Genomic DNA, 20,000 nt, shown 5'->3' with positions numbered 1-20,000 from the left:
GCTTATGGCCAAACCACTCTGACAACGCCTGATCCCGTCTGATCTCAGAAGCTAAACAGAGTTGGGCCTGGATAGTACTTGAGTGGGAGACTGCCTAGGAATACCAGGTACTGTAAGCATTTTATTTTGTCTTCTAGCAGAAATCTGTTTGAATTTTCCTTCTGCTCGCAAGGCAAGAATTTTCCTTCTGGGCGCAAGGCAAGGCAAGGCAAGAAAAACGGCACATTTCCAACTCACTGTTGCTTATGGCCAAACCACTCTGACAACGCCTGATCCCGTCTGATCTCAGAAGCTAAACAGAGTTAGGCCTGGTTAGTACTTGAGTGGGAGACTGCCTAGGAATACCAGGTACTGTAAGCATTTTATTTTGTCTTCTTGCAGAAATCTGTTTGAATTTTCCTTCTGCTCGCAAGGCAAGAATTTTCCTTCTGGTCGCAAGGCAAGGCAAGGCAAGAAAAACGGCACATTTCCAACTAACTGTTGCTTATGGCCAAACCACTCTGACAACGCCTGATCCCGTCTGATCTCAGAAGCTAAACAGAGTTGGGCCTGGTTAGTACTTGAGTGGGAGACTGCCTAGGAATACCAGGTACTGTAAGCATTTTATTTTGTCTTCTAGCAGAAATCTGTTTGAATTTTCCTTCTGCTCGCAAGGCAAGAATTTTCCTTCTGGGCGCAAGGCAAGGCAAGGCAAGGCAAGGCAAGGCACACATTTCCAGACTGTTGTTTACGTCCAAACCACTCTGACAATGCCTGATCCTGTCTGATCTGAGAAGCTAAACAGAGTTGGGCCTGGTTAGTACTTGAGTGTGAGACTGCCTAGGAATACCAGGTACTGTAAGCATTTTATTTTGTCTCCTTGCAGAAATCTGTTTGAATTTTCCTTCTGCTCGCAAGGCAAGAATTTTCCTTCTGGGCGCAAGGCAAGGCAAGAAAAACGGCACATTTCCAACTAACTGTTGCTTATGGCCAAACCACTCTGACAACGCCTGATCCCGTCTGATGTCAGAAGCTAAACAGAGTTGGGCCTGGTTAGTACTTGAGTGGGAGACTGCCTAGGAATACCAGGTACTGTAAGCATTTTATTTTGTCTTCTTGCAGAAATCTGTTTGAATTTTCCTTCTGGTCGCAAGGCAAGAATTTTCCTTCTGATCGCAAGGCAAGAAAAATGGCACATTTCCAACAAGCTGTTGCTTACGGCCAAACCACTCTGACAACGCCTGATCCTGTCAGATCTCAGAAACTAAACAGAGTTGGGCCTGTTTAGTACTTGAGTGGGAGACTGCCTAGTAATACCAGGTACTGTAAGCATTTTATTTTGTCTTCTTGCAGAAATCTGTTTGAATTTTCCTTCTGCTCGCAAGGCAAGAATTTTCCTTCTGGTCGCAAGGCAAGGCAAGAAAAACGGCACATTTCCAACTAACTGTTGCTTATGGCCAAACCACTCTGACAACGCCTGATCCTGTCTGATCTCAGAAGCTAAACAGAGTTGGGCCTGGTTAGTACTTGAGTGGGAGACTGCCTAGGAATACCAGGTACTGTGAGCATTTTATTTTGTCTTCTTGCAGAAATCTGTTTGAATTTTCCTTCTGCTCGCAAGGCAAGAATTTTCCTTCTGGGCGCAAGGCAAGGCAAGGCAAGAAAAACGGCACATTTCCAACTAACTGTTGCTTATGGCCAAACCACTCTGACAACGCCTGATCCCGTCTGATCTCAGAAGCTAAACAGAGTTGGGCCTGGTTAGTACTTGAGTGGGAGACTGCCTAGGAATACCAGGTACTGTAAGCATTTTATTTTGTCTTCTTGCAGAAATCTGTTTGAATTTTCCTTCTGCTCGCAAGGCAAGAATTTTCCTTCTGGGCGCAAGGCAAGGCAAGGCAAGGCAAGGCAAGGCAAGGCAAGGCAAGGCAAGGCAAGGCAAGGCAAGGCAAGGCAAGGCAAGGCAAGGCAAGGCGCACATTTCCAGACTGTTGTTTACGTCCAAACCACTCTGACAATGCCTGATCCTGTCTGATCTGAGAAGCTAAACAGAGTTGGGCCTGGTTAGTACTTGAGTGTGAGACTGCCTAGGAATACCAGGTACTGTAAGCATTTTATTTTGTCTCCTTGCAGAAATCTGTTTGAATTTTCCTTCTGCTCGCAAGGCAAGAATTTTCCTTCTGGTCGCAAGGCAAGGCAAGAAAAACGGCACATTTCCAACTAACTGTTGCTTACGGCCAAACCACTCTGACAACGCCTGATCCCGTCTGATCTCAGAAGCTAAACAGAGTTGGGCCTGGTTAGTACTTGAGTGGGAGACTGCCTAGGAATACCAGGTACTGTAAGCATTTTATTTTGTCTTCTAGCAGAAATCTGTTTGAATTTTCCTTCTGCTCGCAAGGCAAGAATTTTCCTTCTGGGCGCAAGGCAAGGCAAGGCAAGGCAAGGCAAGGCAAGGCAAGGCAAGGCAAGGCAAGGCAAGGCAAGGCAAGGCAAGGCAAGGCAAGGCAAGGCAAGGCAAGGCAAGGCAAGGCAAGGCAAGGCAAGGCGCACATTTCCAGACTGTTGTTTACGTCCAAACCACTCTGACAATGCCTGATCCTGTCTGATCTGAGAAGCTAAACAGAGTTGGGCCTGGTTAGTACTTGAGTGTGAGACTGCCTAGGAATACCAAGTACTGTAAGCATTTTATTTTGTCTCCTTGCAGAAATCTGTTTGAATTTTCCTTCTGCTCGCAAGGCAAGAATTTTCCTTCTGGGCGCAAGGCAAGGCAAGAAAAACGGCACATTTCCAACTAACTGTTGCTTATGGCCAAACCACTCTGACAACGTCTGATCCTGTCTGATCTCAGAAGCTAAACAGAGTTGGGCCTGGTTAGTACTTGAGTGGGAGACTGCCTAGGAATACCAGGTACTGTAAGCATTTTATTTTGTCTTCTTGCAGAAATCGACAATGCCTGATCCTGTCTGATCTGAGAAGCTAAACAGAGTTGGGCCTGGTTAGTACTTGAGTGTGAGACTGCCTAGGAATACCAAGTACTGTAAGCATTTTATTTTGTCTCCTTGCAGAAATCTGTTTGAATTTTCCTTCTGCTCGCAAGGCAAGAATTTTCCTTCTGGGCGCAAGGCAAGGCAAGAAAAACGGCACATTTCCAACTAACTGTTGCTTATGGCCAAACCACTCTGACAACGTCTGATCCTGTCTGATCTCAGAAGCTAAACAGAGTTGGGCCTGGTTAGTACTTGAGTGGGAGACTGCCTAGGAATACCAGGTACTGTAAGCATTTTATTTTGTCTTCTTGCAGAAATCTGTTTGAATTTTCCTTCTGCTCGCAAGGCAAGAATTTTCCTTCTGGGCGCAAGGCAAGGCAAGGCAAGGCAAGGCAAGGCAAGGCAAGGCAAGGCAAGGCACGCACATTTCCAGACTGTTGTTTACGTCCAAACCACTCTGACAATGCCTGATCCTGTCTGATCTGAGAAGCTAAACAGAGTTGGGCCTGGTTAGTACTTGAGTGTGAGACTGCCTAGGAATACCAGGTACTGTAAGCATTTTATTTTGTCTCCTTGCAGAAATCTGTTTGAATTTTCCTTCTGCTCGCAAGGCAAGAATTTTCCTTCTGGGCGCAAGGCAAGGCAAGGCAAGGCAAGGCAAGGCAAGGCAAGGCAAGGCAAGGCAAGGCAAGGCAAGGCAAGGCAAGGCGCACATTTCCAGACTGTTGTTTACGTCCAAACCACTCTGACAATGCCTGATCCTGTCTGATCTGAGAAGCTAAACAGAGTTGGGCCTGGTTAGTACTTGAGTGTGAGACTGCCTAGGAATACCAGGTACTGTAAGCATTTTATTTTGTCTCCTTGCAGAAATCTGTTTGAATTTTCCTTCTGCTCGCAAGGCAAGAATTTTCCTTCTGGTCGCAAGGCAAGGCAAGAAAAACGGCACATTTCCAACTAACTGTTGCTTACGGCCAAACCACTCTGACAACGCCTGATCCCGTCTGATCTCAGAAGCTAAACAGAGTTGGGCCTGGTTAGTACTTGAGTGGGAGACTGCCTAGGAATACCAGGTACTGTAAGCATTTTATTTTGTCTTCTAGCAGAAATCTGTTTGAATTTTCCTTCTGCTCGCAAGGCAAGAATTTTCCTTCTGGGCGCAAGGCAAGGCAAGGCAAGGCAAGGCAAGGCAAGGCAAGGCAAGGCAAGGCAAGGCAAGGCAAGGCAAGGCAAGGCAAGGCAAGGCAAGGCAAGGCAAGGCAAGGCAAGGCAAGGCAAGGCAAGGCAAGGCAAGGCAAGGCAAGGCAAGGCGCACATTTCCAGACTGTTGTTTACGTCCAAACCACTCTGACAATGCCTGATCCTGTCTGATCTGAGAAGCTAAACAGAGTTGGGCCTGGTTAGTACTTGAGTGTGAGACTGCCTAGGAATACCAAGTACTGTAAGCATTTTATTTTGTCTCCTTGCAGAAATCTGTTTGAATTTTCCTTCTGCTCGCAAGGCAAGAATTTTCCTTCTGGGCGCAAGGCAAGGCAAGAAAAACGGCACATTTCCAACTAACTGTTGCTTATGGCCAAACCACTCTGACAACGTCTGATCCTGTCTGATCTCAGAAGCTAAACAGAGTTGGGCCTGGTTAGTACTTGAGTGGGAGACTGCCTAGGAATACCAGGTACTGTAAGCATTTTATTTTGTCTTCTTGCAGAAATCGACAATGCCTGATCCTGTCTGATCTGAGAAGCTAAACAGAGTTGGGCCTGGTTAGTACTTGAGTGTGAGACTGCCTAGGAATACCAAGTACTGTAAGCATTTTATTTTGTCTCCTTGCAGAAATCTGTTTGAATTTTCCTTCTGCTCGCAAGGCAAGAATTTTCCTTCTGGGCGCAAGGCAAGGCAAGAAAAACGGCACATTTCCAACTAACTGTTGCTTATGGCCAAACCACTCTGACAACGTCTGATCCTGTCTGATCTCTGAAGCTAAACAGAGTTGGGCCTGGTTAGTACTTGAGTGGGAGACTGCCTAGGAATACCAGGTACTATAAGCATTTTATTTTGTCTTCTTGCAGAAATCTGTTTGAATTTTCCTTCTGCTCGCAAGGCAAGAATTTTCCTTCTGGGCGCAAGGCAAGGCAAGGCAAGGCAAGGCAAGGCAAGGCAAGGCAAGGCAAGGCAAGGCAAGGCAAGGCAAGGCAAGGCAAGGCAAGGCAAGGCACGCACATTTCCAGACTGTTGTTTACGTCCAAACCACTCTGACAATGCCTGATCCTGTCTGATCTGAGAAGCTAAACAGAGTTGGGCCTGGTTAGTACTTGAGTGTGAGACTGCCTAGGAATACCAGGTACTGTAAGCATTTTATTTTGTCTCCTTGCAGAAATCTGTTTGAATTTTCCTTCTGCTCGCAAGGCAAGAATTTTCCTTCTGGGCGCAAGGCAAGGCAAGGCAAGGCAAGGCAAGGCAAGGCAAGGCAAGGCAAGGCAAGGCAAGGCAAGGCAAGGCAAGGCAAGGCAAGGCAAGGCAAGGCAAGGCAAGGCGCACATTTCCAGATTGTTGTTTACGTCCAAACCACTCTGACAATGCCTGATCCTGTCTGATCTGAGAAGCTAAACAGAGTTGGGCCTGGTTAGTACTTGAGTGTGAGACTGCCTAGGAATACCAGGTACTGTAAGCATTTTATTTTGTCTCCTTGCAGAAATCTGTTTGAATTTTCCTTCTGCTCGCAAGGCAAGAATTTTCCTTCTGGTCGCAAGGCAAGGCAAGAAAAACGGCACATTTCCAACTAACTGTTGCTTACGGCCAAACCACTCTGACAACGCCTGATCCCGTCTGATCTCAGAAGCTAAACAGAGTTGGGCCTGGTTAGTACTTGAGTGGGAGACTGCCTAGGAATACCAGGTACTGTAAGCATTTTATTTTGTCTTCTAGCAGAAATCTGTTTGAATTTTCCTTCTGCTCGCAAGGCAAGAATTTTCCTTCTGGGCGCAAGGCAAGGCAAGGCAAGGCAAGGCAAGGCAAGGCAAGGCAAGGCAAGGCAAGGCAAGGCACGCACATTTCCAGACTGTTGTTTACGTCCAAACCACTCTGACAATGCCTGATCCTGTCTGATCTGAGAAGCTAAACAGAGTTGGGCCTGGTTAGTACTTGAGTGTGAGACTGCCTAGGAATACCAGGTACTGTAAGCATTTTATTTTGTCTCCTTGCAGAAATCTGTTTGAATTTTCCTTCTGCTCGCAAGGCAAGAATTTTCCTTCTGGTCGCAAGGCAAGGCAAGAAAAACGGCACATTTCCAACTAACTGTTGCTTACGGCCAAACCACTCTGACAACGCCTGATCCCGTCTGATCTCAGAAGCTAAACAGAGTTGGGCCTGGTTAGTACTTGAGTGGGAGACTGCCTAGGAATACCAGGTACTGTAAGCATTTTATTTTGTCTTCTAGCAGAAATCTGTTTGAATTTTCCTTCTGCTCGCAAGGCAAGAATTTTCCTTCTGGGCGCAAGGCAAGGCAAGGCAAGAAAAACGGCACATTTCCAACTAACTGTTGCTTATGGCCAAACCACTCTGACAACGCCTGATCCCGTCTGATGTCAGAAGCTAAACAGAGTTGGGCCTGGTTAGTACTTGAGTGGGAGACTGCCTAGGAATACCAGGTACTGTAAGCATTTTATTTTGTCTTCTTGCAGAAATCTGTTTGAATTTTCCTTCTGGTCGCAAGGCAAGAATTTTCCTTCTGATCGCAAGGCAAGGCAAGAAAAACGGCACATTTCCAGACTATTGCTTATGTCCAAACCACTCTGACAATGCCTGATCCTGTCTGATCTGAGAAGCTAAACAGAGTTGGGCCTGTTTAGTACTTGAGTGGGAGACTGCCTAGTAATACCAGGTACTGTAAGCATTTTATTTTGTCTTCTTGCAGAAATCTGTTTGAATTTTCCTTCTGCTCGCAAGGCAAGAATTTTCCTTCTGGTCGCAAGGCAAGGCAAGAAAAACGGCACATTTCCAACTAACTGTTGCTTATGGCCAAACCACTCTGACAACGCCTGATCCCGTCTGATCTCAGAAGCTAAACAGAGTTGGGCCTGGTTAGTACTTGAGTGGGAGACTGCCTAGGAATACCAGGTACTGTAAGCATTTTATTTTGTCTTCTAGCAGAAATCTGTTTGAATTTTCCTTCTGCTCGCAAGGCAAGAATTTTCCTTCTGGGCGCAAGGCAAGGCAAGAAAAACGGCACATTTCCAACTAACTGTTGCTTATGGCCAAACCACTCTGACAACGCCTGATCCCGTCTGATCTCAGAAGCTAAACAGAGTTGGGCCTGGTTAGTACTTGAGTGGGAGACTGCCTAGGAATACCAGGTACTGTAAGCATTTTATTTTGTCTTCTTGCAGAAATCTGTTTGAATTTTCCTTCTGCTCGCAAGGCAAGAATTTTCCTTCTGGGCGCAAGGCAAGGCAAGGCAAGAAAAACGGCACATTTCCAACTAACTGTTGCTTATGGCCAAACCACTCTGACATCGCCTGATCCCGTCTGATCTCAGAAACTAAACAGAGTTGGGCCTGGTTAGTACTTGAGTGGGAGACTGAATAGGAATACCAGGTACTGTAAGCATTTTATTTTGTCTTCTAGCAGAAATCTGTTTGAATTTTCCTTCTGCTCGCAAGGCAAGAATTTTCCTTCTGGGCGCAAGGCAAGGCAAGGCAAGAAAAACGGCACATTTCCAACTAACTGTTGCTTATGGCCAAACCACTCTGACAATGCCTGATCCCGTCTGATCTCAGAAGCTAAACAGAGTTGGGCCTGGTTAGTACTTGAGTGGGAGACTGCCTAGGAATACCAGGTACTGTAAGCATTTTATTTTGTCTTCTTGCAGAAATCTGTTTGAATTTTCCTTCTGCTCGCAAGGCAAGAATTTTCCTTCTGGGCGCAAGGCAAGGCAAGGCAAGGCAAGGCAAGGCAAGGCAAGGCAAGGCAAGGCAAGGCAAGGCAAGGCAAGGCAAGGCAAGGCAAGGCAAGGCAAGGCAAGGCAAGGCAAGGCAAGGCAAGGCGCACATTTCCAGACTGTTGTTTACGTCCAAACCACTCTGACAATGCCTGATCCTGTCTGATCTGAGAAGCTAAACAGAGTTGGGCCTGGTTAGTACTTGAGTGTGAGACTGCCTAGGAATACCAGGTACTGTAAGCATTTTATTTTGTCTCCTTGCAGAAATCTGTTTGAATTTTCCTTCTGCTCGCAAGGCAAGAATTTTCCTTCTGGTCGCAAGGCAAGGCAAGAAAAACGGCACATTTCCAACTAACTGTTGCTTACGGCCAAACCACTCTGACAACGCCTGATCCCGTCTGATCTCAGAAGCTAAACAGAGTTGGGCCTGGTTAGTACTTGAGTGGGAGACTGCCTAGGAATACCAGGTACTGTAAGCATTTTATTTTGTCTTCTAGCAGAAATCTGTTTGAATTTTCCTTCTGCTCGCAAGGCAAGAATTTTCCTTCTGGGCGCAAGGCAAGGCAAGGCAAGAAAAACGGCACATTTCCAACTAACTGTTGCTTATGGCCAAACCACTCTGACAACGCCTGATCCCGTCTGATGTCAGAAGCTAAACAGAGTTGGGCCTGGTTAGTACTTGAGTGGGAGACTGCCTAGGAATACCAGGTACTGTAAGCATTTTATTTTGTCTTCTTGCAGAAATCTGTTTGAATTTTCCTTCTTGTCGCAAGGCAAGAATTTTCCTTCTGATCGCAAGGCAAGGCAAGAAAAACGGCACATTTCCAGACTATTGCTTATGTCCAAACCACTCTGACAATGCCTGATCCTGTCTGATCTGAGAAGCTAAACAGAGTTGGGCCTGTTTAGTACTTGAGTGGGAGACTGCCTAGTAATACCAGGTACTGTAAGCATTTTATTTTGTCTTCTTGCAGAAATCTGTTTGAATTTTCCTTCTGCTCGCAAGGCAAGAATTTTCCTTCTGGTCGCAAGGCAAGGCAAGAAAAACGGCACATTTCCAACTAACTGTTGCTTATGGCCAAACCACTCTGACAACGCCTGATCCCGTCTGATCTCAGAAGCTAAACAGAGTTGGGCCTGGTTAGTACTTGAGTGGGAGACTGCCTAGGAATACCAGGTACTGTAAGCATTTTATTTTGTCTTCTAGCAGAAATCTGTTTGAATTTTCCTTCTGCTCGCAAGGCAAGAATTTTCCTTCTGGGCGCAAGGCAAGGCAAGAAAAACGGCACATTTCCAACTAACTGTTGCTTATGGCCAAACCACTCTGACAACGCCTGATCCCGTCTGATCTCAGAAGCTAAACAGAGTTGGGCCTGGTTAGTACTTGAGTGGGAGACTGCCTAGGAATACCAGGTACTGTAAGCATTTTATTTTGTCTTCTTGCAGAAATCTGTTTGAATTTTCCTTCTGCTCGCAAGGCAAGAATTTTCCTTCTGGGCGCAAGGCAAGGCAAGGCAAGAAAAACGGCACATTTCCAACTAACTGTTGCTTATGGCCAAACCACTCTGACATCGCCTGATCCCGTCTGATCTCAGAAACTAAACAGAGTTGGGCCTGGTTAGTACTTGAGTGGGAGACTGAATAGGAATACCAGGTACTGTAAGCATTTTATTTTGTCTTCTAGCAGAAATCTGTTTGAATTTTCCTTCTGCTCGCAAGGCAAGAATTTTCCTTCTGGGCGCAAGGCAAGGCAAGGCAAGAAAAACGGCACATTTCCAACTAACTGTTGCTTATGGCCAAACCACTCTGACAACGCCTGATCCCGTCTGATCTCAGAAGCTAAACAGAGTTGGGCCTGGTTAGTACTTGAGTGGGAGACTGCCTAGGAATACCAGGTACTGTAAGCATTTTATTTTGTCTTCTTGCAGAAATCTGTTTGAATTTTCCTTCTGCTCGCAAGGCAAGAATTTTCCTTCTGGGCGCAAGGCAAGGCAAGGCAAGGCAAGAAAAACGGCACATTTCCAACTAACTGTTGCTTATGGCCAAACCACTCTGACAACGCCTGATCCCGTCTGATCTCAGAAGCTAAACAGAGTTGGGCCTGGTTAGTACTTGAGTGGGAGACTGCCTAGGAATACCAGGTACTGTAAGCATTTTATTTTGTCTTCTAGCAGAAATCTGTTTGAATTTTCCTTCTGGTCGCAAGGCAAGAATTTTCCTTCTGGGCGCAAGGCAAGAAAAATGGCACATTTCCAACAAGCTGTTGCTTACGGCCAAACCACTCTGACAACGCCTGATCCTGTCAGATCTCAGAAACTAAACAGAGTTGGGCCTGTTTAGTACTTGAGTGGGAGACTGCCTAGTAATACCAGGTACTGTAAGCATTTTATTTTGTCTTCTTGCAGAAATCTGTTTGAATTTTCCTTCTGCTCGCAAGGCAAGAATTTTCCTTCTGGTCGCAAGGCAAGGCAAGAAAAACGGCACATTTCCAACTAACTGCTGCTTATGGCCAAACCACTCTGACAACGCCTGATCCCGTCTGATCTCAGAAGCTAAACAGAGTTGGGCCTGGATAGTACTTGAGTGGGAGACTGCCTAGGAATACCAGGTACTGTAAGCATTTTATTTTGTCTTCTAGCAGAAATCTGTTTGAATTTTCCTTCTGCTCGCAAGGCAAGAATTTTCCTTCTGGGCGCAAGGCAAGGCAAGGCAAGAAAAACGGCACATTTCCAACTCACTGTTGCTTATGGCCAAACCACTCTGACAACGCCTGATCCCGTCTGATCTCAGAAGCTAAACAGAGTTAGGCCTGGTTAGTACTTGAGTGGGAGACTGCCTAGGAATACCAGGTACTGTAAGCATTTTATTTTGTCTTCTTGCAGAAATCTGTTTGAATTTTCCTTCTGCTCGCAAGGCAAGAATTTTCCTTCTGGTCGCAAGGCAAGGCAAGGCAAGAAAAACGGCACATTTCCAACTAACTGTTGCTTATGGCCAAACCACTCTGACAACGCCTGATCCCGTCTGATCTCAGAAGCTAAACAGAGTTGGGCCTGGTTAGTACTTGAGTGGGAGACTGCCTAGGAATACCAGGTACTGTAAGCATTTTATTTTGTCTTCTAGCAGAAATCTGTTTGAATTTTCCTTCTGCTCGCAAGGCAAGAATTTTCCTTCTGGGCGCAAGGCAAGGCAAGGCAAGGCAAGGCAAGGCAAGGCAAGGCAAGGCAAGGCAAGGCAAGGCAAGGCACACATTTCCAGACTGTTGTTTACGTCCAAACCACTCTGACAATGCCTGATCCTGTCTGATCTGAGAAGCTAAACAGAGTTGGGCCTGGTTAGTACTTGAGTGTGAGACTGCCTAGGAATACCAGGTACTGTAAGCATTTTATTTTGTCTCCTTGCAGAAATCTGTTTGAATTTTCCTTCTGCTCGCAAGGCAAGAATTTTCCTTCTGGGCGCAAGGCAAGGCAAGAAAAACGGCACATTTCCAACTAACTGTTGCTTATGGCCAAACCACTCTGACAACGCCTGATCCCGTCTGATGTCAGAAGCTAAACAGAGTTGGGCCTGGTTAGTACTTGAGTGGGAGACTGCCTAGGAATACCAGGTACTGTAAGCATTTTATTTTGTCTTCTTGCAGAAATCTGTTTGAATTTTCCTTCTGGTCGCAAGGCAAGAATTTTCCTTCTGATCGCAAGGCAAGAAAAATGGCACATTTCCAACAAGCTGTTGCTTACGGCCAAACCACTCTGACAACGCCTGATCCTGTCAGATCTCAGAAACTAAACAGAGTTGGGCCTGTTTAGTACTTGAGTGGGAGACTGCCTAGTAATACCAGGTACTGTAAGCATTTTATTTTGTCTTCTTGCAGAAATCTGTTTGAATTTTCCTTCTGCTCGCAAGGCAAGAATTTTCCTTCTGGTCGCAAGGCAAGGCAAGAAAAACGGCACATTTCCAACTAACTGTTGCTTATGGCCAAACCACTCTGACAACGCCTGATCCTGTCTGATCTCAGAAGCTAAACAGAGTTGGGCCTGGTTAGTACTTGAGTGGGAGACTGCCTAGGAATACCAGGTACTGTGAGCATTTTATTTTGTCTTCTTGCAGAAATCTGTTTGAATTTTCCTTCTGCTCGCAAGGCAAGAATTTTCCTTCTGGGCGCAAGGCAAGGCAAGGCAAGAAAAACGGCACATTTCCAACTAACTGTTGCTTATGGCCAAACCACTCTGACAACGCCTGATCCCGTCTGATCTCAGAAGCTAAACAGAGTTGGGCCTGGTTAGTACTTGAGTGGGAGACTGCCTAGGAATACCAGGTACTGTAAGCATTTTATTTTGTCTTCTTGCAGAAATCTGTTTGAATTTTCCTTCTGCTCGCAAGGCAAGAATTTTCCTTCTGGGCGCAAGGCAAGGCAAGGCAAGGCAAGGCAAGGCAAGGCAAGGCAAGGCAAGGCAAGGCACGCACATTTCCAGACTGTTGTTTACGTCCAAACCACTCTGACAATGCCTGATCCTGTCTGATCTGAGAAGCTAAACAGAGTTGGGCCTGGTTAGTACTTGAGTGTGAGACTGCCTAGGAATACCAGGTACTGTAAGCATTTTATTTTGTCTCCTTGCAGAAATCTGTTTGAATTTTCCTTCTGCTCGCAAGGCAAGAATTTTCCTTCTGGGCGCAAGGCAAGGCAAGGCAAGGCAAGGCAAGGCAAGGCAAGGCAAGGCAAGGCAAGGCAAGGCAAGGCAAGGCAAGGCAAGGCAAGGCAAGGCAAGGCGCACATTTCCAGACTGTTGTTTACGTCCAAACCACTCTGACAATGCCTGATCCTGTCTGATCTGAGAAGCTAAACAGAGTTGGGCCTGGTTAGTACTTGAGTGTGAGACTGCCTAGGAATACCAGGTACTGTAAGCATTTTATTTTGTCTCCTTGCAGAAATCTGTTTGAATTTTCCTTCTGCTCGCAAGGCAAGAATTTTCCTTCTGGTCGCAAGGCAAGGCAAGAAAAACGGCACATTTCCAACTAACTGTTGCTTACGGCCAAACCACTCTGACAACGCCTGATCCCGTCTGATCTCAGAAGCTAAACAGAGTTGGGCCTGGTTAGTACTTGAGTGGGAGACTGCCTAGGAATACCAGGTACTGTAAGCATTTTATTTTGTCTTCTAGCAGAAATCTGTTTGAATTTTCCTTCTGCTCGCAAGGCAAGAATTTTCCTTCTGGGCGCAAGGCAAGGCAAGGCAAGAAAAACGGCACATTTCCAACTAACTGTTGCTTATGGCCAAACCACTCTGACAACGCCTGATCCCGTCTGATGTCAGAAGCTAAACAGAGTTGGGCCTGGTTAGTACTTGAGTGGGAGACTGCCTAGGAATACCAGGTACTGTAAGCATTTTATTTTGTCTTCTTGCAGAAATCTGTTTGAATTTTCCTTCTGGTCGCAAGGCAAGAATTTTCCTTCTGATCGCAAGGCAAGGCAAGAAAAACGGCACATTTCCAGACTATTGCTTATGTCCAAACCACTCTGACAATGCCTGATCCTGTCTGATCTGAGAAGCTAAACAGAGTTGGGCCTGTTTAGTACTTGAGTGGGAGACTGCCTAGTAATACCAGGTACTGTAAGCATTTTATTTTGTCTTCTTGCAGAAATCTGTTTGAATTTTCCTTCTGCTCGCAAGGCAAGAATTTTCCTTCTGGTCGCAAGGCAAGGCAAGAAAAACGGCACATTTCCAACTAACTGTTGCTTATGGCCAAACCACTCTGACAACGCCTGATCCCGTCTGATCTCAGAAGCTAAACAGAGTTGGGCCTGGTTAGTACTTGAGTGGGAGACTGCCTAGGAATACCAGGTACTGTAAGCATTTTATTTTGTCTTCTAGCAGAAATCTGTTTGAATTTTCCTTCTGCTCGCAAGGCAAGAATTTTCCTTCTGGGCGCAAGGCAAGGCAAGAAAAACGGCACATTTCCAACTAACTGTTGCTTATGGCCAAACCACTCTGACAACGCCTGATCCCGTCTGATCTCAGAAGCTAAACAGAGTTGGGCCTGGTTAGTACTTGAGTGGGAGACTGCCTAGGAATACCAGGTACTGTAAGCATTTTATTTTGTCTTCTTGCAGAAATCTGTTTGAATTTTCCTTCTGCTCGCAAGGCAAGAATTTTCCTTCTGGGCGCAAGGCAAGGCAAGGCAAGAAAAACGGCACATTTCCAACTAACTGTTGCTTATGGCCAAACCACTCTGACATCGCCTGATCCCGTCTGATCTCAGAAACTAAACAGAGTTGGGCCTGGTTAGTACTTGAGTGGGAGACTGAATAGGAATACCAGGTACTGTAAGCATTTTATTTTGTCTTCTAGCAGAAATCTGTTTGAATTTTCCTTCTGCTCGCAAGGCAAGAATTTTCCTTCTGGGCGCAAGGCAAGGCAAGGCAAGAAAAACGGCACATTTCCAACTAACTGTTGCTTATGGCCAAACCACTCTGACAACGCCTGATCCCGTCTGATCTCAGAAGCTAAACAGAGTTGGGCCTGGTTAGTACTTGAGTGGGAGACTGCCTAGGAATACCAGGTACTGTAAGCATTTTATTTTGTCTTCTTGCAGAAATCTGTTTGAATTTTCCTTCTGCTCGCAAGGCAAGAATTTTCCTTCTGGGCGCAAGGCAAGGCAAGGCAAGAAAAACGGCACATTTCCAACTAACTGTTGCTTATGGCCAAACCACTCTGACAACGCCTGATCCCGTCTGATCTCAGAAGCTAAACAGAGTTGGGCCTGGTTAGTACTTGAGTGGGAGACTGCCTAGGAATACCAGGTACTGTAAGCATTTTATTTTGTCTTCTAGCAGAAATCTGTTTGAATTTTCCTTCTGGTCGCAAGGCAAGAATTTTCCTTCTGGGCGCAAGGCAAGAAAAATGGCACATTTCCAACAAGCTGTTGCTTACGGCCAAACCACTCTGACAACGCCTGATCCTGTCAGATCTCAGAAACTAAACAGAGTTGGGCCTGTTTAGTACTTGAGTGGGAGACTGCCTAGTAATACCAGGTACTGTAAGCATTTTATTTTGTCTTCTTGCAGAAATCTGTTTGAATTTTCCTTCTGCTCGCAAGGCAAGAATTTTCCTTCTGGTCGCAAGGCAAGGCAAGAAAAACGGCACATTTCCAACTAACTGCTGCTTATGGCCAAACCACTCTGACAACGCCTGATCCCGTCTGATCTCAGAAGCTAAACAGAGTTGGGCCTGGATAGTACTTGAGTGGGAGACTGCCTAGGAATACCAGGTACTGTAAGCATTTTATTTTGTCTTCTAGCAGAAATCTGTTTGAATTTTCCTTCTGCTCGCAAGGCAAGAATTTTCCTTCTGGGCGCAAGGCAAGGCAAGGCAAGAAAAACGGCACATTTCCAACTCACTGTTGCTTATGGCCAAACCACTCTGACAACGCCTGATCCCGTCTGATCTCAGAAGCTAAACAGAGTTAGGCCTGGTTAGTACTTGAGTGGGAGACTGCCTAGGAATACCAGGTACTGTAAGCATTTTATTTTGTCTTCTTGCAGAAATCTGTTTGAATTTTCCTTCTGCTCGCAAGGCAAGAATTTTCCTTCTGGTCGCAAGGCAAGGCAAGGCAAGAAAAACGGCACATTTCCAACTAACTGTTGCTTATGGCCAAACCACTCTGACAACGCCTGATCCCGTCTGATCTCAGAAGCTAAACAGAGTTGGGCCTGGTTAGTACTTGAGTGGGAGACTGCCTAGGAATACCAGGTACTGTAAGCATTTTATTTTGTCTTCTAGCAGAAATCTGTTTGAATTTTCCTTCTGCTCGCAAGGCAAGAATTTTCCTTCTGGGCGCAAGGCAAGGCAAGGCAAGGCAAGGCAAGGCAAGGCAAGGCAAGGCAAGGCAAGGCAAGGCAAGGCACACATTTCCAGACTGTTGTTTACGTCCAAACCACTCTGACAATGCCTGATCCTGTCTGATCTGAGAAGCTAAACAGAGTTGGGCCTGGTTAGTACTTGAGTGTGAGACTGCCTAGGAATACCAGGTACTGTAAGCATTTTATTTTGTCTCCTTGCAGAAATCTGTTTGAATTTTCCTTCTGCTCGCAAGGCAAGAATTTTCCTTCTGGGCGCAAGGCAAGGCAAGAAAAACGGCACATTTCCAACTAACTGTTGCTTATGGCCAAACCACTCTGACAACGCCTGATCCCGTCTGATGTCAGAAGCTAAACAGAGTTGGGCCTGGTTAGTACTTGAGTGGGAGACTGCCTAGGAATACCAGGTACTGTAAGCATTTTATTTTGTCTTCTTGCAGAAATCTGTTTGAATTTTCCTTCTGGTCGCAAGGCAAGAATTTTCCTTCTGATCGCAAGGCAAGAAAAATGGCACATTTCCAACAAGCTGTTGCTTACGGCCAAGCCACTCTGACAACGCCTGATCCTGTCAGATCTCAGAAACTAAACAGAGTTGGGCCTGTTTAGTACTTGAGTGGGAGACTGCCTAGTAATACCAGGTACTGTAAGCATTTTATTTTGTCTTCTTGCAGAAATCTGTTTGAATTTTCCTTCTGCTCGCAAGGCAAGAATTTTCCTTCTGGTCGCAAGGCAAGGCAAGAAAAACGGCACATTTCCAACTAACTGTTGCTTATGGCCAAACCACTCTGACAACGCCTGATCCTGTCTGATCTCAGAAGCTAAACAGAGTTGGGCCTGGTTAGTACTTGAGTGGGAGACTGCCTAGGAATACCAGGTACTGTGAGCATTTTATTTTGTCTTCTTGCAGAAATCTGTTTGAATTTTCCTTCTGCTCGCAAGGCAAGAATTTTCCTTCTGGGCGCAAGGCAAGGCAAGGCAAGAAAAACGGCACATTTCCAACTAACTGTTGCTTATGGCCAAACCACTCTGACAACGCCTGATCCCGTCTGATCTCAGAAGCTAAACAGAGTTGGGCCTGGTTAGTACTTGAGTGGGAGACTGCCTAGGAATACCAGGTACTGTAAGCATTTTATTTTGTCTTCTTGCAGAAATCTGTTTGAATTTTCCTTCTGCTCGCAAGGCAAGAATTTTCCTTCTGGGCGCAAGGCAAGGCAAGGCAAGGCAAGGCAAGGCAAGGCAAGGCAAGGCAAGGCAAGGCAAGGCAAGGCAAGGCAAGGCAAGGCAAGGCAAGGCAAGGCAAGGCAAGGCAAGGCAAGGCAAGGCGCACATTTCCAGACTGTTGTTTACGTCCAAACCACTCTGACAATGCCTGATCCTGTCTGATCTGAGAAGCTAAACAGAGTTGGGCCTGGTTAGTACTTGAGTGTGAGACTGCCTAGGAATACCAGGTACTGTAAGCATTTTATTTTGTCTCCTTGCAGAAATCTGTTTGAATTTTCCTTCTGCTCGCAAGGCAAGAATTTTCCTTCTGGTCGCAAGGCAAGGCAAGAAAAACGGCACATTTCCAACTAACTGTTGCTTACGGCCAAACCACTCTGACAACGCCTGATCCCGTCTGATCTCAGAAGCTAAACAGAGTTGGGCCTGGTTAGTACTTGAGTGGGAGACTGCCTAGGAATACCAGGTACTGTAAGCATTTTATTTTGTCTTCTAGCAGAAATCTGTTTGAATTTTCCTTCTGCTCGCAAGGCAAGAATTTTCCTTCTGGGCGCAAGGCAAGGCAAGGCAAGGCAAGGCAAGGCAAGGCAAGGCAAGGCAAGGCAAGGCAAGGCAAGGCAAGGCAAGGCAAGGCAAGGCAAGGCAAGGCAAGGCAAGGCAAGGCAAGGCAAGGCAAGGCGCACATTTCCAGACTGTTGTTTACGTCCAAACCACTCTGACAATGCCTGATCCTGTCTGATCTGAGAAGCTAAACAGAGTTGGGCCTGGTTAGTACTTGAGTGTGAGACTGCCTAGGAATACCAAGTACTGTAAGCATTTTATTTTGTCTCCTTGCAGAAATCTGTTTGAATTTTCCTTCTGCTCGCAAGGCAAGAATTTTCCTTCTGGGCGCAAGGCAAGGCAAGAAAAACGGCACATTTCCAACTAACTGTTGCTTATGGCCAAACCACTCTGACAACGTCTGATCCTGTCTGATCTCAGAAGCTAAACAGAGTTGGGCCTGGTTAGTACTTGAGTGGGAGACTGCCTAGGAATACCAGGTACTGTAAGCATTTTATTTTGTCTTCTTGCAGAAATCGACAATGCCTGATCCTGTCTGATCTGAGAAGCTAAACAGAGTTGGGCCTGGTTAGTACTTGAGTGTGAGACTGCCTAGGAATACCAAGTACTGTAAGCATTTTATTTTGTCTCCTTGCAGAAATCTGTTTGAATTTTCCTTCTGCTCGCAAGGCAAGAATTTTCCTTCTGGGCGCAAGGCAAGGCAAGAAAAACGGCACATTTCCAACTAACTGTTGCTTATGGCCAAACCACTCTGACAACGTCTGATCCTGTCTGATCTCAGAAGCTAAACAGAGTTGGGCCTGGTTAGTACTTGAGTGGGAGACTGCCTAGGAATACCAGGTACTGTAAGCATTTTATTTTGTCTTCTTGCAGAAATCTGTTTGAATTTTCCTTCTGCTCGCAAGGCAAGAATTTTCCTTCTGGGCGCAAGGCAAGGCAAGGCAAGGCAAGGCAAGGCAAGGCAAGGCAAGGCAAGGCAAGGCAAGGCAAGGCAAGGCAAGGCACGCACATTTCCAGACTGTTGTTTACGTCCAAACCACTCTGACAATGCCTGATCCTGTCTGATCTGAGAAGCTAAACAGAGTTGGGCCTGGTTAGTACTTGAGTGTGAGACTGCCTAGGAATACCAGGTACTGTAAGCATTTTATTTTGTCTCCTTGCAGAAATCTGTTTGAATTTTCCTTCTGCTCGCAAGGCAAGAATTTTCCTTCTGGGCGCAAGGCAAGGCAAGGCAAGGCAAGGCAAGGCAAGGCAAGGCAAGGCAAGGCAAGGCAAGGCAAGGCAAGGCAAGGCAAGGCAAGGCAAGGCAAGGCAAGGCAAGGCAAGGCGCACATTTCCAGACTGTTGTTTACGTCCAAACCACTCTGACAATGCCTGATCCTGTCTGATCTGAGAAGCTAAACAGAGTTGGGCCTGGTTAGTACTTGAGTGTGAGACTGCCTAGGAATACCAGGTACTGTAAGCATTTTATTTTGTCTCCTTGCAGAAATCTGTTTGAATTTTCCTTCTGCTCGCAAGGCAAGAATTTTCCTTCTGGTCGCAAGGCAAGGCAAGAAAAACGGCACATTTCCAACTAACTGTTGCTTACGGCCAAACCACTCTGACAACGCCTGATCCCGTCTGATCTCAGAAGCTAAACAGAGTTGGGCCTGGTTAGTACTTGAGTGGGAGACTGCCTAGGAATACCAGGTACTGTAAGCATTTTATTTTGTCTTCTAGCAGAAATCTGTTTGAATTTTCCTTCTGCTCGCAAGGCAAGAATTTTCCTTCTGGGCGCAAGGCAAGGCAAGGCAAGGCAAGGCAAGGCAAGGCAAGGCAAGGCAAGGCAAGGCAAGGCAAGGCAAGGCAAGGCAAGGCAAGGCAAGGCAAGGCAAGGCAAGGCAAGGCAAGGCAAGGCAAGGCAAGGCAAGGCAAGGCAAGGCAAGGCAAGGCAAGGCGCACATTTCCAGACTGTTGTTTACGTCCAAACCACTCTGACAATGCCTGATCCTGTCTGATCTGAGAAGCTAAACAGAGTTGGGCCTGGTTAGTACTTGAGTGTGAGACTGCCTAGGAATACCAAGTACTGTAAGCATTTTATTTTGTCTCCTTGCAGAAATCTGTTTGAATTTTCCTTCTGCTCGCAAGGCAAGAATTTTCCTTCTGGGCGCAAGGCAAGGCAAGAAAAACGGCACATTTCCAACTAACTGTTGCTTATGGCCAAACCACTCTGACAACGTCTGATCCTGTCTGATCTCAGAAGCTAAACAGAGTTGGGCCTGGTTAGTACTTGAGTGGGAGACTGCCTAGGAATACCAGGTACTGTAAGCATTTTATTTTGTCTTCTTGCAGAAATCTGTTTGAATTTTCCTTCTGCTCGCAAGGCAAGAATTTTCCTTCTGGGCGCAAGGCAAGGCAAGGCAAGGCAAGGCAAGGCAAGGCAAGGCAAGGCAAGGCAAGGCAAGGCAAGGCAAGGCAAGGCAAGGCAAGGC

General features: G+C 46.2%; 28 non-coding genes and 45 pseudogenes across 28 annotated transcripts; all 73 read left to right on the top strand.

The window, feature by feature from the left end:
• LOC132877880 (5S ribosomal RNA) lies at nt 1-119 on the top strand. Its single transcript, XR_009653542.1, has one exon. It is a non-coding gene; the product is annotated as a 5S ribosomal RNA (ribosomal RNA).
• A 122-nt stretch (nt 120-241) lies between these two features.
• LOC132878296 (5S ribosomal RNA) lies at nt 242-360 on the top strand (annotated as a pseudogene).
• A 122-nt stretch (nt 361-482) lies between these two features.
• LOC132877573 (5S ribosomal RNA) lies at nt 483-601 on the top strand. Its single transcript, XR_009653248.1, has one exon. It is a non-coding gene; the product is annotated as a 5S ribosomal RNA (ribosomal RNA).
• Nucleotides 602-725: 124 nt separating this feature from the next.
• On the top strand, nt 726-844 carry LOC132881138 (5S ribosomal RNA; annotated as a pseudogene).
• Nucleotides 845-961: 117 nt separating this feature from the next.
• On the top strand, nt 962-1,080 carry LOC132878539 (5S ribosomal RNA; annotated as a pseudogene).
• Nucleotides 1,081-1,192: 112 nt separating this feature from the next.
• On the top strand, nt 1,193-1,311 carry LOC132879798 (5S ribosomal RNA; annotated as a pseudogene).
• Nucleotides 1,312-1,428: 117 nt separating this feature from the next.
• LOC132878639 (5S ribosomal RNA) lies at nt 1,429-1,547 on the top strand (annotated as a pseudogene).
• Nucleotides 1,548-1,669: 122 nt separating this feature from the next.
• On the top strand, nt 1,670-1,788 carry LOC132877572 (5S ribosomal RNA). Its single transcript, XR_009653247.1, has one exon. It is a non-coding gene; the product is annotated as a 5S ribosomal RNA (ribosomal RNA).
• Nucleotides 1,789-1,972: 184 nt separating this feature from the next.
• LOC132881137 (5S ribosomal RNA) lies at nt 1,973-2,091 on the top strand (annotated as a pseudogene).
• A 117-nt stretch (nt 2,092-2,208) lies between these two features.
• LOC132876689 (5S ribosomal RNA) lies at nt 2,209-2,327 on the top strand. The gene has a single exon (XR_009652396.1). It is a non-coding gene; the product is annotated as a 5S ribosomal RNA (ribosomal RNA).
• Nucleotides 2,328-2,782: 455 nt separating this feature from the next.
• LOC132878875 (5S ribosomal RNA) lies at nt 2,783-2,901 on the top strand (annotated as a pseudogene).
• Nucleotides 2,902-3,143: 242 nt separating this feature from the next.
• LOC132878873 (5S ribosomal RNA) lies at nt 3,144-3,262 on the top strand (annotated as a pseudogene).
• A 146-nt stretch (nt 3,263-3,408) lies between these two features.
• Nucleotides 3,409-3,527, top strand: LOC132881136 (5S ribosomal RNA; annotated as a pseudogene).
• A 169-nt stretch (nt 3,528-3,696) lies between these two features.
• On the top strand, nt 3,697-3,815 carry LOC132881135 (5S ribosomal RNA; annotated as a pseudogene).
• Nucleotides 3,816-3,932: 117 nt separating this feature from the next.
• Nucleotides 3,933-4,051, top strand: LOC132876688 (5S ribosomal RNA). Its single transcript, XR_009652395.1, has one exon. It is a non-coding gene; the product is annotated as a 5S ribosomal RNA (ribosomal RNA).
• Nucleotides 4,052-4,531: 480 nt separating this feature from the next.
• On the top strand, nt 4,532-4,650 carry LOC132878872 (5S ribosomal RNA; annotated as a pseudogene).
• A 242-nt stretch (nt 4,651-4,892) lies between these two features.
• LOC132879593 (5S ribosomal RNA) lies at nt 4,893-5,011 on the top strand (annotated as a pseudogene).
• A 186-nt stretch (nt 5,012-5,197) lies between these two features.
• LOC132881133 (5S ribosomal RNA) lies at nt 5,198-5,316 on the top strand (annotated as a pseudogene).
• A 199-nt stretch (nt 5,317-5,515) lies between these two features.
• Nucleotides 5,516-5,634, top strand: LOC132881132 (5S ribosomal RNA; annotated as a pseudogene).
• Nucleotides 5,635-5,751: 117 nt separating this feature from the next.
• On the top strand, nt 5,752-5,870 carry LOC132876687 (5S ribosomal RNA). Its single transcript, XR_009652394.1, has one exon. It is a non-coding gene; the product is annotated as a 5S ribosomal RNA (ribosomal RNA).
• A 156-nt stretch (nt 5,871-6,026) lies between these two features.
• LOC132881130 (5S ribosomal RNA) lies at nt 6,027-6,145 on the top strand (annotated as a pseudogene).
• Nucleotides 6,146-6,262: 117 nt separating this feature from the next.
• LOC132876686 (5S ribosomal RNA) lies at nt 6,263-6,381 on the top strand. Its single transcript, XR_009652393.1, has one exon. It is a non-coding gene; the product is annotated as a 5S ribosomal RNA (ribosomal RNA).
• A 122-nt stretch (nt 6,382-6,503) lies between these two features.
• Nucleotides 6,504-6,622, top strand: LOC132878538 (5S ribosomal RNA; annotated as a pseudogene).
• A 114-nt stretch (nt 6,623-6,736) lies between these two features.
• On the top strand, nt 6,737-6,855 carry LOC132881354 (5S ribosomal RNA; annotated as a pseudogene).
• A 117-nt stretch (nt 6,856-6,972) lies between these two features.
• LOC132877571 (5S ribosomal RNA) lies at nt 6,973-7,091 on the top strand. Its single transcript, XR_009653246.1, has one exon. It is a non-coding gene; the product is annotated as a 5S ribosomal RNA (ribosomal RNA).
• Nucleotides 7,092-7,208: 117 nt separating this feature from the next.
• LOC132877570 (5S ribosomal RNA) lies at nt 7,209-7,327 on the top strand. The gene has a single exon (XR_009653245.1). It is a non-coding gene; the product is annotated as a 5S ribosomal RNA (ribosomal RNA).
• Nucleotides 7,328-7,449: 122 nt separating this feature from the next.
• Nucleotides 7,450-7,568, top strand: LOC132879525 (5S ribosomal RNA; annotated as a pseudogene).
• A 122-nt stretch (nt 7,569-7,690) lies between these two features.
• LOC132877965 (5S ribosomal RNA) lies at nt 7,691-7,809 on the top strand. Its single transcript, XR_009653622.1, has one exon. It is a non-coding gene; the product is annotated as a 5S ribosomal RNA (ribosomal RNA).
• A 214-nt stretch (nt 7,810-8,023) lies between these two features.
• LOC132881129 (5S ribosomal RNA) lies at nt 8,024-8,142 on the top strand (annotated as a pseudogene).
• Nucleotides 8,143-8,259: 117 nt separating this feature from the next.
• Nucleotides 8,260-8,378, top strand: LOC132876685 (5S ribosomal RNA). Its single transcript, XR_009652392.1, has one exon. It is a non-coding gene; the product is annotated as a 5S ribosomal RNA (ribosomal RNA).
• Nucleotides 8,379-8,500: 122 nt separating this feature from the next.
• On the top strand, nt 8,501-8,619 carry LOC132878536 (5S ribosomal RNA; annotated as a pseudogene).
• A 114-nt stretch (nt 8,620-8,733) lies between these two features.
• On the top strand, nt 8,734-8,852 carry LOC132881353 (5S ribosomal RNA; annotated as a pseudogene).
• A 117-nt stretch (nt 8,853-8,969) lies between these two features.
• On the top strand, nt 8,970-9,088 carry LOC132877569 (5S ribosomal RNA). The gene has a single exon (XR_009653244.1). It is a non-coding gene; the product is annotated as a 5S ribosomal RNA (ribosomal RNA).
• A 117-nt stretch (nt 9,089-9,205) lies between these two features.
• On the top strand, nt 9,206-9,324 carry LOC132877568 (5S ribosomal RNA). Its single transcript, XR_009653243.1, has one exon. It is a non-coding gene; the product is annotated as a 5S ribosomal RNA (ribosomal RNA).
• A 122-nt stretch (nt 9,325-9,446) lies between these two features.
• On the top strand, nt 9,447-9,565 carry LOC132879524 (5S ribosomal RNA; annotated as a pseudogene).
• Nucleotides 9,566-9,687: 122 nt separating this feature from the next.
• LOC132877567 (5S ribosomal RNA) lies at nt 9,688-9,806 on the top strand. The gene has a single exon (XR_009653242.1). It is a non-coding gene; the product is annotated as a 5S ribosomal RNA (ribosomal RNA).
• A 127-nt stretch (nt 9,807-9,933) lies between these two features.
• LOC132877566 (5S ribosomal RNA) lies at nt 9,934-10,052 on the top strand. Its single transcript, XR_009653241.1, has one exon. It is a non-coding gene; the product is annotated as a 5S ribosomal RNA (ribosomal RNA).
• A 112-nt stretch (nt 10,053-10,164) lies between these two features.
• Nucleotides 10,165-10,283, top strand: LOC132879797 (5S ribosomal RNA; annotated as a pseudogene).
• A 117-nt stretch (nt 10,284-10,400) lies between these two features.
• On the top strand, nt 10,401-10,519 carry LOC132877879 (5S ribosomal RNA). The gene has a single exon (XR_009653541.1). It is a non-coding gene; the product is annotated as a 5S ribosomal RNA (ribosomal RNA).
• A 122-nt stretch (nt 10,520-10,641) lies between these two features.
• On the top strand, nt 10,642-10,760 carry LOC132878295 (5S ribosomal RNA; annotated as a pseudogene).
• A 122-nt stretch (nt 10,761-10,882) lies between these two features.
• LOC132877565 (5S ribosomal RNA) lies at nt 10,883-11,001 on the top strand. Its single transcript, XR_009653240.1, has one exon. It is a non-coding gene; the product is annotated as a 5S ribosomal RNA (ribosomal RNA).
• A 159-nt stretch (nt 11,002-11,160) lies between these two features.
• LOC132881128 (5S ribosomal RNA) lies at nt 11,161-11,279 on the top strand (annotated as a pseudogene).
• A 117-nt stretch (nt 11,280-11,396) lies between these two features.
• On the top strand, nt 11,397-11,515 carry LOC132878535 (5S ribosomal RNA; annotated as a pseudogene).
• A 112-nt stretch (nt 11,516-11,627) lies between these two features.
• On the top strand, nt 11,628-11,746 carry LOC132879796 (5S ribosomal RNA; annotated as a pseudogene).
• Nucleotides 11,747-11,863: 117 nt separating this feature from the next.
• On the top strand, nt 11,864-11,982 carry LOC132878638 (5S ribosomal RNA; annotated as a pseudogene).
• Nucleotides 11,983-12,104: 122 nt separating this feature from the next.
• Nucleotides 12,105-12,223, top strand: LOC132877564 (5S ribosomal RNA). Its single transcript, XR_009653239.1, has one exon. It is a non-coding gene; the product is annotated as a 5S ribosomal RNA (ribosomal RNA).
• A 151-nt stretch (nt 12,224-12,374) lies between these two features.
• On the top strand, nt 12,375-12,493 carry LOC132881127 (5S ribosomal RNA; annotated as a pseudogene).
• A 189-nt stretch (nt 12,494-12,682) lies between these two features.
• On the top strand, nt 12,683-12,801 carry LOC132881126 (5S ribosomal RNA; annotated as a pseudogene).
• A 117-nt stretch (nt 12,802-12,918) lies between these two features.
• On the top strand, nt 12,919-13,037 carry LOC132876684 (5S ribosomal RNA). The gene has a single exon (XR_009652391.1). It is a non-coding gene; the product is annotated as a 5S ribosomal RNA (ribosomal RNA).
• A 122-nt stretch (nt 13,038-13,159) lies between these two features.
• LOC132878534 (5S ribosomal RNA) lies at nt 13,160-13,278 on the top strand (annotated as a pseudogene).
• Nucleotides 13,279-13,392: 114 nt separating this feature from the next.
• LOC132881352 (5S ribosomal RNA) lies at nt 13,393-13,511 on the top strand (annotated as a pseudogene).
• A 117-nt stretch (nt 13,512-13,628) lies between these two features.
• LOC132877562 (5S ribosomal RNA) lies at nt 13,629-13,747 on the top strand. Its single transcript, XR_009653237.1, has one exon. It is a non-coding gene; the product is annotated as a 5S ribosomal RNA (ribosomal RNA).
• Nucleotides 13,748-13,864: 117 nt separating this feature from the next.
• On the top strand, nt 13,865-13,983 carry LOC132877561 (5S ribosomal RNA). The gene has a single exon (XR_009653236.1). It is a non-coding gene; the product is annotated as a 5S ribosomal RNA (ribosomal RNA).
• A 122-nt stretch (nt 13,984-14,105) lies between these two features.
• Nucleotides 14,106-14,224, top strand: LOC132879523 (5S ribosomal RNA; annotated as a pseudogene).
• A 122-nt stretch (nt 14,225-14,346) lies between these two features.
• LOC132877560 (5S ribosomal RNA) lies at nt 14,347-14,465 on the top strand. Its single transcript, XR_009653235.1, has one exon. It is a non-coding gene; the product is annotated as a 5S ribosomal RNA (ribosomal RNA).
• A 122-nt stretch (nt 14,466-14,587) lies between these two features.
• Nucleotides 14,588-14,706, top strand: LOC132877559 (5S ribosomal RNA). The gene has a single exon (XR_009653234.1). It is a non-coding gene; the product is annotated as a 5S ribosomal RNA (ribosomal RNA).
• A 112-nt stretch (nt 14,707-14,818) lies between these two features.
• LOC132879795 (5S ribosomal RNA) lies at nt 14,819-14,937 on the top strand (annotated as a pseudogene).
• A 117-nt stretch (nt 14,938-15,054) lies between these two features.
• Nucleotides 15,055-15,173, top strand: LOC132877878 (5S ribosomal RNA). Its single transcript, XR_009653540.1, has one exon. It is a non-coding gene; the product is annotated as a 5S ribosomal RNA (ribosomal RNA).
• A 122-nt stretch (nt 15,174-15,295) lies between these two features.
• Nucleotides 15,296-15,414, top strand: LOC132878294 (5S ribosomal RNA; annotated as a pseudogene).
• Nucleotides 15,415-15,536: 122 nt separating this feature from the next.
• Nucleotides 15,537-15,655, top strand: LOC132877558 (5S ribosomal RNA). The gene has a single exon (XR_009653233.1). It is a non-coding gene; the product is annotated as a 5S ribosomal RNA (ribosomal RNA).
• Nucleotides 15,656-15,814: 159 nt separating this feature from the next.
• Nucleotides 15,815-15,933, top strand: LOC132881125 (5S ribosomal RNA; annotated as a pseudogene).
• A 117-nt stretch (nt 15,934-16,050) lies between these two features.
• On the top strand, nt 16,051-16,169 carry LOC132878532 (5S ribosomal RNA; annotated as a pseudogene).
• Nucleotides 16,170-16,281: 112 nt separating this feature from the next.
• On the top strand, nt 16,282-16,400 carry LOC132879882 (5S ribosomal RNA; annotated as a pseudogene).
• A 117-nt stretch (nt 16,401-16,517) lies between these two features.
• On the top strand, nt 16,518-16,636 carry LOC132878637 (5S ribosomal RNA; annotated as a pseudogene).
• A 122-nt stretch (nt 16,637-16,758) lies between these two features.
• On the top strand, nt 16,759-16,877 carry LOC132877557 (5S ribosomal RNA). Its single transcript, XR_009653232.1, has one exon. It is a non-coding gene; the product is annotated as a 5S ribosomal RNA (ribosomal RNA).
• Nucleotides 16,878-17,091: 214 nt separating this feature from the next.
• On the top strand, nt 17,092-17,210 carry LOC132881124 (5S ribosomal RNA; annotated as a pseudogene).
• A 117-nt stretch (nt 17,211-17,327) lies between these two features.
• On the top strand, nt 17,328-17,446 carry LOC132876683 (5S ribosomal RNA). The gene has a single exon (XR_009652390.1). It is a non-coding gene; the product is annotated as a 5S ribosomal RNA (ribosomal RNA).
• A 455-nt stretch (nt 17,447-17,901) lies between these two features.
• Nucleotides 17,902-18,020, top strand: LOC132878871 (5S ribosomal RNA; annotated as a pseudogene).
• A 242-nt stretch (nt 18,021-18,262) lies between these two features.
• On the top strand, nt 18,263-18,381 carry LOC132878870 (5S ribosomal RNA; annotated as a pseudogene).
• A 171-nt stretch (nt 18,382-18,552) lies between these two features.
• LOC132881123 (5S ribosomal RNA) lies at nt 18,553-18,671 on the top strand (annotated as a pseudogene).
• A 204-nt stretch (nt 18,672-18,875) lies between these two features.
• LOC132881121 (5S ribosomal RNA) lies at nt 18,876-18,994 on the top strand (annotated as a pseudogene).
• A 117-nt stretch (nt 18,995-19,111) lies between these two features.
• Nucleotides 19,112-19,230, top strand: LOC132876682 (5S ribosomal RNA). Its single transcript, XR_009652389.1, has one exon. It is a non-coding gene; the product is annotated as a 5S ribosomal RNA (ribosomal RNA).
• Nucleotides 19,231-19,720: 490 nt separating this feature from the next.
• On the top strand, nt 19,721-19,839 carry LOC132878868 (5S ribosomal RNA; annotated as a pseudogene).
• The last annotated feature ends 161 nt before the right edge of the window (nt 19,840-20,000 follow it).

Source organism: Neoarius graeffei (genome assembly GCF_027579695.1).
Source record: "Neoarius graeffei isolate fNeoGra1 chromosome 18 unlocalized genomic scaffold, fNeoGra1.pri SUPER_18_unloc_1, whole genome shotgun sequence".
NCBI classification, from domain to species: Eukaryota; Metazoa; Chordata; class Actinopteri; order Siluriformes; family Ariidae; genus Neoarius; species Neoarius graeffei.
The sequence above is the reverse complement of the archived record's forward strand: the minus strand, read 5'-3'. Positions and strand labels throughout refer to the sequence as shown.